Consider the following 14,393-nt stretch of genomic DNA (forward strand, 5'->3'; position numbering starts at 1 on the left):
TTTCGGAAAACATGAATGTTTTTAAGTATTTCCTGCACAATCGATCGAGCTCGGTCTTGAAGGGTTAACCAAGATTTTCTTCATGGGTTAAGGAAACTGTCCTCTAGGCCTATCTCTTCATCCACACTTCCTGATCTTTGTCATTGTTTCTGACCTTCACTTTCACATTCATTTATTCTTTGAACTTAGGGTAGAGCAAGCATGTCAATGCGTTTTCGTCGGCTGAAACTTCAAATCTCATTATAGGGAATAGCCTTGGCAGAATAGAACCCTGAATAATCTGACCTAAACGTCCTCAGACCCCTCTGCACTGGGGGCATGAATTTTAGACCATTTTTGGATATTTCTGCCTTTCCTCCTAATTCTGGGACTGGAATGACTTGATGCAGCGCCTTTATTTTGAAGCATCAAAAGCATTATACCACATGGCTAAACATTAGTGTATCTCTGTACTCTGGCATAGGCCTACTATCATGTCATATGAAGTCTTTTGATTTGTTTCAGTGAGTTCTACAACTAAGTTGTAGTAAGTTGCAAGTTCTTGAGGTTACTACTTCACCTTAACTGTACATGCGCCTCATAAACATTCTTCTGGGAATTTCTAATGAATAGGTACATGTGGGAATGTGTTGTAATGTGTGGCCGCAAATTCAATATTCATGCTGACAGAGTTATGCTTGTTTTGTGTGTGTGTGACGCCATCTCTTTCCCACATTTTGAAGTGAAAATGGCATTTGGGAGAATTTTCAAATTATAAGTATCATGTTGAAGGTCTACCTGCTCTTTAAAAATATACTGCAAGGAAAAATCCAACATTGTGTTGTAAAGAAGTGTGAAAATCTTTCTCCTAGTAAAATCATGTCCTGTTGGCAGCAAAGCAGTTGCTTCAAACATCGAAAGTGGATAGAACTGCTCATAAAAATTCAAATAAATTCAGAAATCACTAAATCTGATTGTCAAAAAACTGCATGTCGAGAGTATCCAAAAATTTAGGAAAGTAGAGCATCATATCGCAGTTAGTATATCGCAGTTTGTATCCCAGTAGTGCAGAACTATGCACTACTGGGACCCAGGATAGCAACTATATATTTGATCAGGGAGGGCAAGCATGTATTTTGAGTCCCCCATATAAAGTTGAAGGAGTGATTGAAGGCCGAGTCAGCCCCTCTTATCTAGTGAGCACTAATTACAATGTAATGTAATTATTGTCAATGTAATTCTTCTTGAACTCTGTACATACAGGACATTAACAACCCTAGCACCCCCCTCAACAAATCAATGATCAATTCAACAGTCTCTCAACTATACTCATTATACAGTATATTAGTGATGGGAAACATTTGTTACTTTTCTGTTGAAGCCATACCACTTGGCTATTCTCCTCGCCGTATAAAATCTAATTTATAGTTTGTCTTTTCCCAGAAATAATTTAAATATATAAGAATTGTATAATTGATTTTCTGTGTGTTCTTTACACAAATTTATAAATTTAGATCAATCGTCGCCAAATTTTACATATATATACTAAACAGGGTCCGGATTGAATGATAGGCTACTTCAAAAGTTTCTCAGAGTAGGACAGATGCCTGAAATGGACAAAAAACTGTCAGGCAATAATGGTTCCTGGGCCATGCATGCGCCTTCACAATGGTTTGTTGTCACTTCAACTACCAGTATTATGTATAATGGTGTATTCCTTTATAATGGTTTGCCACTTTTTCAATCCTCCCAGTAATTGAAGAAAACCTGGGCAGCGCCAAGTATTATAGCTAGTTATTTTTATAAACATATATCATTCGTGCACCTACATTTTTCATTTAAATGTTTTGTCTTTTTAACTGCAATGAATTCCACAATTGACCTGTGATGACCAAGCGACTATACTATTTTTTAAAGAAAGATATATTTATCGCAAAGAAAGTGCTTCAAACCACATTTATTTAAAAAAAACAAATTTATCGCAAACCACATCATGAAATTGAAATGTGATTAAATGACTGCTGTCTTCATTCACGGCAGAAAGGAGGTGTCCAAACACAAACCATAGTCAAGCCGAAAGCTTAAATGAGCCAAAAATGTGTGATACAGAGTGATGTGATAGAGCCGAAAATGTGTGGTATGGCTCTAACAAAAAAAGTGACATGAAGCTTCAATTTTAATGCAAGTTCAGATTATAATCACTACAGTTCAAATTGCCGATATCTTAGTGCTATAGAATTAAAATTCTGGAACTATACATGTACGGTACGGTTTTTTTTTTCATCCTCAGTAATGGTTCATTGAACCAAACATTAAGGTAAATGTAATAAAGGTAATGTAGTGATTTTCTAAAAGGTGGAGCATCAACTCATGGGAGAACAAGTCCAGGGATGGAAATATGTTCAGTGGAGCAGAAGGGGGGGGGGGGAGCAATGCCCACGCAGTGTCAATGACAGAGCCGAAATAAGCATATGAATTGTTATCGCATTGTGCTTCCCCCTTTCAAGTCAATTTCTACATGGCACAACTTAAGGGATCAGCAGAATGTGTTTCATAGCAGAGATCGAGTGAAACTATTAGAGTTGCTATGTCATAGCCCGGGTAGTTCCCATCAATAAATTGGAAAATATTTGAAAAATTATGGTGACAACCGACTTCCTCATTTATTTATTCCAAGATTGAGAACATAAGTCAAAAAAGACGCAAGTCAAGGTAAACTTCTCCCTTGCAAATAGAAATTAAAATTTACTCTGCCACCAGGCCAGTGTCCATTTTGGCACCAATCTATATTTTCTGTGTGCGCACGCACATGTTCTCGATATAAATCTACAATTGTAGATCGATCAGTGCCAAATTTGACATATTTTGAACAGGGCCTGGATTGAACGATAGGCTACTTTCAAGTCCATCAGAGCAGGGCAAATACCCAAAATGGGCAAAAAAGTCAGGCAATGGTTTCTGGACCTCAACAGTCACTTCCGGAATGTTTACTTTGGTTACCATGGTTCCCTGGCAATGCGTTTCAGACATGAATATGCCTTTCAAATGGATTGTCACTTTTCAATCCCCCCCAGTAATTCATGAAAACCCAGGCAGTGTCTGGTATTAGAGCTAGTCTACCTATACTTTTGAATGTAAAACAGTAAACTCAGCGGCCTTCGCGATACAGTTCCTGGGACACGAGACCCTCCTGCCCTTCTCTAGTTGCGACACTGATAGTTAAGAAAATTATTTTAATTCACCATTATTAGGATATTACCCAGTCTGGAATTTTCTGATTTTTTTTGTCTTTTTTCCTGTGGCATCCTATTTTGTCTCTGGCAATTCATCGCAATCATTTTTTGCCAAAAGGGGGACTATACTATAACTTTTCCTTATTTCTATCCATGGTTGTATTCAGGTATGCACAACTACATTAAATAGAAAAATTTTTAAATCACAAATTTTCGAAGATATGTTTAACTGGTGGGAAGACTTCAAACAGTGAAATATTAATGACAATATTCTACGAACCAAGAAAAAAAATATTTGTGTAGAACAAGGCTGGACAAATAGAAAAAAATCTAGGCACAAACAAAAAATTTTATCCTAAGAAAAGGGCCCAAAATAATGCTTCTTTTGGCATTTTCCGGCATAGTGACTGTCATGTTGGCAGATATGCCGCTATAAATTCCAAACATTTTGTGCTGCTCTCAGCCTGCAATTTAACTAACTATGCAAAAAAAATTTTAAGCACCAATGCCTATATCTTAGTCTCCGAGTCAACCTGGCATCTGGGGTTTGTCCAGCCCTAAACCAGGACTTGAAAACAGAAAATTGGTGTTGGCATCGAAGAAATTTTTTGCATGATTATCAAATTGGAGTCTGAAGGAAAACATAATTTAAAGAATTCATATAAATTTATCTGCTGATGGACCATTTCGCCTGAACATATATAATTCCCAAAGCTCTCCTCACTCATGATCTATATACAGTGGATCCCACTTATATAGTCTGCCAAAAAACCATCATGGAAAAACATTGTAAGAGGGTTTGTTTCACTTTAAACTGAAATCTTGAGAATTAGAGTTGGGACCATGAAAATAAATATTAAACAAGATTGACGGTAGGCTATATGAAACTGATTTTTGGTATGTCCTCTATACAGATTTACACTTTAAGACCTATCTTTCACTTCTTACAGTGAAACCTCGCTACCGTTACTCAATATACAGATAAATCCCTCCGCAAAGATATTTCTTCAAGTCTTGTTTGGAAATATCTATACTATAACATTAAACTGCTACCTTTCAATATAATGATAATCCCTATAAAACATTTTTCTTGGGGTTCCACAGAGTATCGCTGTATAGAGATTTTACTGTATACCAAACAGGACGCAACTTGAACAATGGGCTACGTACCTGCTAGGTACAGTTAATTCCAAACATATAGTATAGCTTTTACTCGATTTCGACTACACAAAAACAATATGTTGCTAATATTATCTTGTTTTTTCCTGTAACCCTATCAAACAGCACCAAATCAGGTCTGGTTGTAAAAAAATGATCAAACAGCAATATACCTATACATTGAGAATTTAACCTAGGCTTCTTTAAATGTTTTTTTTAAGCTTAGCAAATAGTCGAAATAGGTTTGCTTCTTCCAATGTTTTCAGTAACTTTACGCCAATACACAGGGTTGTAAGACATTTTGAATTACTATCTGGTTATCCCAACAAACTTACATCCCTAAAGCAGTAGTTTTTGTTTTTTTATTAGGTTTCAACCCCTAAAAAATGAGCTTCACTTTAAATTCCCGCATCTAAAGCAGAGTTGCTAATATGAAGAAAACTGGGAGAAAGGCCGAAAGCTGCCCGTCATCCCGTGTATATATATGAACTGAAGCCCTTTCGCAGGAATGAATTGTTGCACACATTGCTTTAGCCTACATTTTATATTCATTAATTATTTGGGGAGGCACCTATGCCCACAGTAGACAACTTGCACCCTTTGAATAATAATCGTACATGGAATAAATAACTTGTATCATGGAAGTTTTTTTTCACACCCCTATGAGGGGTTGTGCACCTGCTATTACGAACCACTATAGTATCAACACATGCATTCCAAGGATAAGAATTATTATTAGTATAGGCAAAGGTGGATTTATGGTTTTACCACCTGTAGGCTACAAATTTTGCTACCGTTTTCCAATTCCAGTCTAATTTTCTGAAACCCAAATTCCTCAAATTTGCCGCCCTGGGTTCGTTTAGCCCCACCTCTTTTGGACACTCATTTCCTTGCTCATTTTGTTATGTAACTCCTGATCATTCACTGACCTGTTTCTTTAGGTCACTTTTTTGATCATTCACATGCTTGCACATTGTTTTGGTCGCTTGCACATTGTTTTGGTCACTCGCACATGCTGTAGGTCACTCTTTTGGAAACCCACCAACTTAGTCCTGTGCACTCTGTCACTTATTGACCTGGTCTCACTCTTTAGGTAATTCACATACTTGCAAATGCTCTAGGTCCCTCTTTTACTCACCCATGAAACCCCCCCCCCCCAAAAGCAGAGTTTTACATTGTTCTGCAACGAGCCCTTGACTAAAGGAAATTTCTGCAGTAAAAAATCTTTCAGTTGAGAATGAAAACCGATCTCCCCATTAAAGTTTTGCCACAGAGAGCAACAGACCTACAACAGTAAAATCTTCAATCATTACACTTCACTCATGGTTAGAAAAATTGATGAAAGCACTACACAGAAACAAACTTTGCATTTTGTTCACAACACGGACATATACATTCCAACATGTACCAATTCGTTGGAAGTTCCGCAAACGAATATGAAACGAGGCGAATGTCTAGTTTAGTAAAAATTCCTATAATGTTTAAATTTTTCTCAAAATTCTTCCATATTTTTCTGCAGTAGCATCAATTTTTCTCTGACGTACGCCACATATTCTGCTTTGGGACACTAACTTGGTCCTTTGTTCTCTGTCACATTCTTTCTCTGACTCACATTCTTGCACCTAGATGTAATGCACAAGCAAGTAACTCTGTAGGTCACATTTTTTATCACTCATGAACCTAATCTTTTGCCCTCTATATCAATCATGTTTTCAAACTCTTCAACTGTTATGGTCCTTTGCTCTTTATCTCACTCACCGACGCAGCCCCTTGCTCTCTGGCTCAATCTTTTGGTCACTCGCATGATTGCAAACTCTTCAAGTCACTCATGGACTTGCTCCCTTGCCATTCGAGACAGTGTCCACTGCACTAATACTATAAAGCAATACAAAATGTAACTCGACAGATTGGTTAACAAAACCTGAAATTTTGGTTTTAACCAATCCGTGTCGTTACAAGTTGTATTACTTATCGTATCGTCAAGACTGGACAAATCGCAAAAAAAGGTCCACAATAATGCTTCTTTTGACTTTTTTAGGGCAAAGTGACCCTCTCTCATGTTAGCAGATAGACATATATATAAATTCCAAATATTTTATATTACGTATTTTATTCTCAGCCTGAAATTTTGTAACTACACGAAAGAAAATTAAGGTGCCAATAATAATTTTTTAGTCTTCGTGGTGACCTGGGATTTGTCCAACCCTTTATATCAATACAGTGTGTACCTTCCAACTTTGAAGAGAAAATGAGAGCCAATCTCCCCGTTGAAAAGTCTCGCCACAGAGAGCAACAGGTCTACAACGATACAATTATTCAATCATTACACTTCACTCATAGTTGGAAAAATTTACGGCAGATGACAGCACTACACATAACAAGCATTTATCACAGAAACAGACCTCACGTTAGGTTCACAACACGTAAATGTACAGCTTCCTGCATGGCCTTTCTTTCAAACTGAGCACAACTCATTTCTATCACCATCTATGGGCGATTTACTACCTAGTGAGTTGTGCCAGAAGTGTAACTGTGTGTGTGTACCTAACAGTCTGAGTGTGTATGCAGTGTTGCGTTTGATTTTTCAGTGCTGCCATCTATATTCCACAAGTGAAGTGAGTGATGTGTTATGATTGAATTACATTTGTACTGTTTGTAGATCTGTTGCTCACTGTGGCGAGACTTTTGAAAGGGGAAATCGGCTTGCATTCACACCTTGAAGTTGGGAATCACAGAAAACCAACTTCAACTGTCCAGCATGGCCTAGGTCTTTGTCAAACACCTGCTAAAATCTCATTTAAACACACAGGTAGGCCATAATGTAGTTAGAAGGAAGTACAGTACATACGCGGCCTAAGCCATTCACATGTTTGGTCATTCATTGACGTAGTCCGCTTCCTAGGCAGAGGCGGGTTTATAGTTTTGCTGCCCACCCTTATTCCACTAACTGACCTCAAATTTGTCGCCCTGAACTATCGCCCACTGTGAATACGTCTCTGAGAATATGATCAAATTACATGAATATGAATGGAAGTTTCAATTTAATAAGGTCTAAATTCCATTATAAGAGAAGTCACGTTCACTTTCTATTTAGAAGCCATCAAATTAAATCAAGCTCCACTACCCAAAGGCTTAGGCCACAAACATTTTTTGACCCCGGGCTCGAGCCCCATACCCGATTATCCCTTCAAGCGAAGAAGGTCTGTATCGATAAGATTCAAATATAGAGAGTCGTTATATACAAACGGCCATTAAAATTATTAAAAAATTCCTTTAGAAATGAAGGCAATAGAAAACTACACAAACAGTTATATGTATGGGATCGTCGGTGGTTCGTGCTATGGGGATGCAATGCCTATGCGAGACGCCGCCACCGAGGCTTAGAAGATCCCGTAATTGATACGCCGCTGAGCGCAACCGAAGCGTTGCGATAATCGACGATCAAACGCACATTTTAATATAAAAACATTTATATATTATAATATCTATATTAAGAAAATATATATATGGAGGGTAAATTAGTGCCTCACCTCACAGGACTCCAAGCACGGACCGACAAGCGCTATCTTCAAGCGGCCAGGGTGCGGTGCTTTAAATCGATGCTAGTGTTAGTTGAGTTGTGTTTACAGTGGTTTGCAGCATCGTCTGCGGGGGGAAAAGAAACACGCTCGCTCTCATGGAAGGTCTTGCTGCAATCGATGAGGGTTTTATAAACGATATATATTTTTTTCTGATAAGAAGTTGAAGTTGATTCGTCAATTTGGGTACATACGCTTAATCGCGTATGAGATCCAAATGAGACAATTATTTCATGACACAGTTCGAAAATTAACATGAAGTATCATTCAATTACTTTAATGTTAGCTGAAAATTTGTGAGGTTTTTTTTCTGTATACGCATTTGTTCTTCCAGTTGTCTGAAGTTAAGCTTTAAAGTGATGCCGTGACCATATATCTCTCAGAAAGATACCGCAATCCGTAAATACGGGACATCACAAACTGTCGCTGAAGAAGTTGCCCAATGGAAAGAAAGCGTATCAACGTTGAAATTTGGGTGAGCACATAGGCGCCGGAACCTGGGATCGGAGGCTATTTGAGCGCCTTCCCCCAATGATTTTTTTTGGGGGTAGCCCTCCCCCCCCCCACCCCCAGTAATTATTGAATTATTCGAATGATTATTGATTACGCAGGCTGCCACTAGGGGACAGCAGGCGGGCCTGATTCCCGGATGTTGCACTAAAAGTAGTACGAATTTCACCCTTTAACCTTTTACGGCTATAAAATTATTGCGTTAGCATCGATGGGGGGGGGGGGGGGGTTGAATTTGCTGACTTCCATGACGAGAGGGCGGTGCTAATAATGTTTATGTCATCAACCATTCTTTAAAAAAATAAGAAATATTTTCAATGACATCTTTAATGGGAATACCAAAAACGTGAAAAAACCTTTTCCTATAGTTTGTGGGCACCTGAACCCCCCCCCCTCCCCATCCCCCCACATGTACCCCTCTGTACCGTCTACGGCTTGTACAATGTGCCCGAAAAAAAAAACAACCATCTTGCTGATCAACATCTTTGGAATTTAGAAAAACCATGATGAAGAAGACGAGAGCTCAATGCTCGGTACTTCAGTCGTACTAGCAACGGCAATCTATACCACTCCTTCAATTAATGCTTAACTTATAATGCTTATGTTTGGGTTAAACCAGTAAATAATAAACTTAAAACACAAGCTAAAAATATAGTGTGTTCAGCCTATAATCATGTAAAAAATAATCCCCATGCATGCATAGGAAAATTCACTCCAATGATATTAGACGGTGGTGGTTAGACTCTCTATGTATATTCTCGAATGACAATCCAATTAGAGACGTGGGCAGAGGATCGAACTTTGGAAGGACACCAAAAACTCAGGGGATAGGTCCCAGTGAATTTCTTAAAGATAAATTTTGAGTTCCTAGCGTTCAAATAACATTTCGACAGCGCCGTAACTTCGCTGAGGCAACCACGGGCAGTGCTGTCTTAATTCATGGGCTGAGCCGGACACTTCCCGGGGGGCCACCAGAGAGGAGGGACCTCACAAAAATGAGAACTGGTTAAAATTTTTGGGAATTTTCCAGGTAAGGCCTAAGAAAAATTACTTGCCCGGGGGGGCCTATAATACTCTTAAGACGGCCCTGACCAGGGACACTGCCCCCGAGCCGAAGGGGGGCCCTCACAAATAATGTACATTTATTTTTACATAATTTTTTTTCTATTTTAAAGGGCCCCAAAGAAAATATCTGCCCCTGGGCCCTAAGAAGGCACGCTATTGCTCTGCATTGCGATTTACAGAAATTTATTATAATAGAAAAAAGCATTTCTTCCGATATTTCAATTTTTTTAAATATTTTTTGCATCAAAAATGAATTTTTGATTGTTTAGGGGGGGGGCATCATAGAGTCCTAATGCCCCCGCGTACGTGGGTTATGCGTTAGTCGGGGTGGGGGGCAGAGGTGAAAAAATATTGCTGACGTAATACTCGAATGGCCCTTTCTTCACCTTACAATGGAGCACCAAAATTCTAGATGCTGACCAAGCTTCCAATTACGGCCCTGAATATACTGGGTGTCCCATAAATTCATAAAGTTTAAAAAGTAAACTTATTTGAGGGATTAGAAAAGTGTTCGTTAAATCGACGATAGATTATAAAGGTATTCGCGTTAAAACGGGATTCGACTGTAGTACTCTGATAGAAATAAGTTAGGGGCTTAGGGCCACTCAAAAGACACGCGTTCCGATTCGTTTGAAATTTCCCGGAGGAATGTTTACGATGTGCATGTACGATATAAAGTAGAAGTATTAAAAGTTAATTGCCCTGCCTCTATGGTAGTCGAATGGTCATAGTAACGGACTCGCATCGAGGACCCGGGTTCGAACCTGCCATGGTGGTGGTCGGGTGAAGTTGGTTTTCGGTGGTTCCCAACTTCAAGGTGCGAATGCCGATCTCCCCTTTAAAAAGTCTCGCCACAGAGAGAGAGCAACAGACCTACAAACAGTACAAATGTAATTCAATCATAAAACATCACAATCATAACACTCACTTCCCTTCTGAAATATAGTAGATGGCAGCACTGAAAAATCAAACACTGCATACGCACTCAGACTGTTAGGTACACGCATTAGTTACACTTCCGGCACAACTCACTAGGTAGTAAATCGCCCATAGATGGTGATAGATTTGAGTTGTGTTCGGTTTGAAAGAGAGAAAGTAATATCATATGACACACTTGTGCTTCTCTACAGTCAAAAGTCTAAAAAAACCCGTTAAAAAGTCTCGCCACCGGGAGCAACAGGCCTACCATGAAACAAGAACTCAATTACACTTCACTCTTTTCACTTCTGAAATGTAGATGGCAGCACTGCAAAATCAGACATTATACATACAATACAGACTGTTACGTACACACACTCGCACTTCCGGCGCAACTCACTCGATAGACCGGTGCTCGGTTTGAAAGAAAAAAGATTCCCCGGTCATTGTACCGGGGGGGGGGGGGCGCAATATTCAACCTTCAACTCCTACTTCAACATTGTAAGAGTGTGCCTCTAATTATGTAAATATATTACGCACACACATTTTGGAACCAGGGCCATCATGGCGGCATTTGATTCTTCCCCTTACGGTGGTACATACACTTTGTGCAGTTCCGATTAGAGCCATTTAACGTGTTACTTGATATCAGGGCCGCACCTAGGAGGGAGCAGGCGGGACTTGTGCCCCGGGCGCCGGACTAAAGGGGGTGAAAATTTCATCATTTTGTCTCTCTTTTAACATTACAAGGGGGGTGCCAAAATGCGTGCTTGCCCCGGCTGACCAAGCATCTAGTTGCGGCCCTGCATGATATACGACTCCGCAAACTAAGACAAAATGACCTTAAAATGCTTCCATTCGACATGCTTTACATCCTTCTTGGACAGGAAACAAAAAAAAAAAAGGGAAGTAAAGAAAAAACGTCGAATGACCATAAAGGTATTGAACACGATTGCGTAGGTGCGTACGAACTACCGCTACCGCCTTGTCTACTCATTACATTTATGATGCAGTTTACCTTGAGGAAACGGTAACTTTCGGTCTCTCAAAGCATTCGAAGCATGGCCGACGAACAAAAACAAAATTATACATAATAGACAAAGGAAAAGAAGTGCATTATAAAAAAAAAACTTGATTCACAGGGAGAAAAAGTGGAAAACTAAATTATCTCTATAGTAGGCCTATATACGAAAAAAAAGAAGTCTGTTTTTCTCCCCATAATGTGAAAGGATGAAAGAGAATCTGACTCTTTTCCACTGCTTGTACGCACGCATCCTAAGATAGAATCACAAAAAAGGACAATTAGACGACAGTAAACTATGAGTCATTGAATCAAACGTCGTAGTCGTTACTGAGTCGGACATACAACAAGAGATGTCCGAACAGAATCATGGGACCTCCTCTTCCTCCTCCAAACCAGATCATGGCCCGTCGCTCTGTCTCAATGAAGAGATTTTAGCAAGTGGTCGATGACCTGGGCCATGCTGGAAGCTGTGTGTGTATGCGTTGTGGTCCTAACGTGAAGTTTGTTTCTGTGTAATGCTTGCTATGTGTAGTGCTGCCACCTGCCGTTACTTTTCCTGACTGTGACTGAAGTGTGATGATTGAATGATTGTACCGTTGTTGGCCTGTTGGTCTCTGTGGCAAGACTTATTAACGGAATGATAGGCTCACATTCGCGCCTCGAAGTCGGGAACCACAGAAACCAACTTTAACTGACCAGCAATGTGACAATAGTGGGGGTTCGAACCCGTCTGTCACTACGACCACTCCACCACCACAGTGGCGAATCCAACGAGATCCTGGTCGAAGTGATATTTTGGAGCTCCTACGTAGATAAGAATACCCCAACTAAGTAATATTTCACATATCCATTCACGATAACCATAATGCTGATTTCATTATTATGGCGTCCCCTAAGTATCTTAGCCCCCTTGCAGAGGCAGATTTATGGTTTTGCCACCCTGGGAGACACAAATTTTGCCACCCTTCTTCCATTCTACTTCAACTTTCTTAACCATTTATTTCTTTAATTTGCCGTGGTCTATACTCTACTTAGCCCACCGCTCCTGTAAATAAGTCCCTCTTTTTGTCGCTCCCACACAATTGAACACTTTTTTAATGACTCCCATGACTCCATTGAACATTTTTTCAGTCACTCTCATGATTGAACACTTTTTTGTCAATTTCAAGATTTAAAACTTTTTTGTCAATTTCAAGATTTAAAACTTTTTTGTCAATTTCAAGATTTAAAACTTTTTTGTCAATTTCAAGATTTAAAACTTTTTTGTCAATTTCAAGATTTAAAACTTTTTTGGTCACTCTATTAGTGACTGTATGATTGACCACTCCTTTAATCCTTCAGTGACGTGGTCACCATGGTCTCACATCTAGATCTGAGCCCATATGCTGAGTTAGGCCCATATGCCGGGCTCTTTTATAGTGAATTTATAGCGTAAAAAACAAATATAACCCTTGTCCCGGACCCCAGGGCTAGATTCACGGGGCTGGTCCCTCACTCTTTAACTCATTTTTTGGTCGCTCACTTTCTTAGTCCCGCTTTTTGCCGTTCACTGACTTGGTACTCTTTTGGTCACCCCTATTCTTGTAAACTCTTTATGCCACTCTTTTGATCTTTCTCATGCCCACACACATTCTCAAGGTCATTCTTTTGGTAGCTTATTGACTTGGTCCTTCGGTTTCCAGGAAACTCTTTTTGTCGTTTACATGCTTGCACACCGTTTTATTCGCTCATATGCTTGCACACAGTTTTGATCACCCACATGCTCGCAAAACTCCGAAGATGACTCTACTGACTCTCCACTGACTCTAAGCTGAAGCGGATTCATGGTTTTACCGCCTGTGAGCGATAAAATATTGCAGCCCTCCCATATGCTACTAATTTTCCTCAAATTTACCGCCCTGCGCAAAGTTATGCCCGCTAAGCTCCGCCCCTGTAAATACGCTTCTGCCCCCCCCCCGGCATCCCCTGATGTACCCATGCGTTAAGAGGGCTCTGCGTATGCCAATATAAGCAGATTATATTGGCATACGCAGAAAAAATATGAATTCTTGAATAGAAATATGAATTATTGTAAATGTTTCCGCACCGATTTAAAAAACAGCATGAGCCGATTGTGATCACGATTTCTATCTCCGCAATTGACTCAATATGGCTATTTTGGTAGCAGGAACGCACGTTAAAAACCGTTTAAAACGTATTCTAATGTCTGGTTTACTATACATGCTACGAGAGAATGGGTCTTAATTAGGGCTGGTTCAAGTAATCAATTAATCGAGTCGGTTAATCAATCAATTGCTAATCGCAGTTAAAATTTTAAGTCGAGTAAATGATTCGATCAATCCGATTCAAATTCGAATAAAGTTTGTAATTTAACTTGATTTATTTGATGAAACCGATTTCAGATGTTTTAAATTATGTTCCTATAAATAACGTTTTAGATGAGTGAATGTAGTTCCGTAACTAGGCAGGTGCAACAGGTGCACTCGCACAGGGCCCATTTGGAGGGGGGATCTTGCACAGGGTACAGGAATGGTTAGTTACGGCACTAGTGATTACTGTATATTTAAAAACATTTGAATCAATGCATTAATCAAATTTTTCGGCATTTCGATTCAATGAAAATTGGTGATGCAGAAATTTCAGTTTCAAATTGAGTTTGATGGTCGTTTCAGAAGACAGATTCAAATATTTATTTTTGATTTGAATTTATATCTTCACATTTCCGTATTCCGCATAAATTTTTATTTGGCATCCATCTTTTTTATAAGCATTTTTTTTTCTTCTGCCACTTCGTTGGACAGTTTGCCTGTTGTGACCTTTGTATTTGGGAAGCATCAGCTCCTCTCCCAACAAGCACTATCCAACAAAAGTTTCTAGGAAAACAAACAATTGTATGAAGATTAGAAGTAGTTTCGAAATCAACGATTA

The 14,393-nt window shown here is 39.3% G+C and overlaps 1 protein-coding gene across 3 annotated transcripts in view; it reads right to left on the minus strand.

Moving 5' to 3' along the window:
* The window catches only part of LOC149076987 (protein hu-li tai shao-like), a 62,449-nt gene extending 54,419 nt beyond the window's left edge, over positions 1–8,030 (minus strand). For all 3 annotated transcript variants that reach the window (XM_089244718.1, XM_089244717.1, XM_089244716.1), the window contains exon 1: positions 7,901–8,030. The gene's annotated coding sequence lies outside the window, so the exon portion shown is untranslated. The remainder of the gene's footprint in view (positions 1–7,900) is intronic.
* Between the last annotated feature and the right edge of the window lie 6,363 nt (positions 8,031–14,393).

Source organism: Pholcus phalangioides, unplaced genomic scaffold (assembly GCF_987345545.1).
Source record: "Pholcus phalangioides strain wild (caught in Gottingen) unplaced genomic scaffold, Ppha-v1.0 ptg000015l_1, whole genome shotgun sequence".
Taxonomy (NCBI): Eukaryota; Metazoa; Arthropoda; class Arachnida; order Araneae; family Pholcidae; genus Pholcus; species Pholcus phalangioides.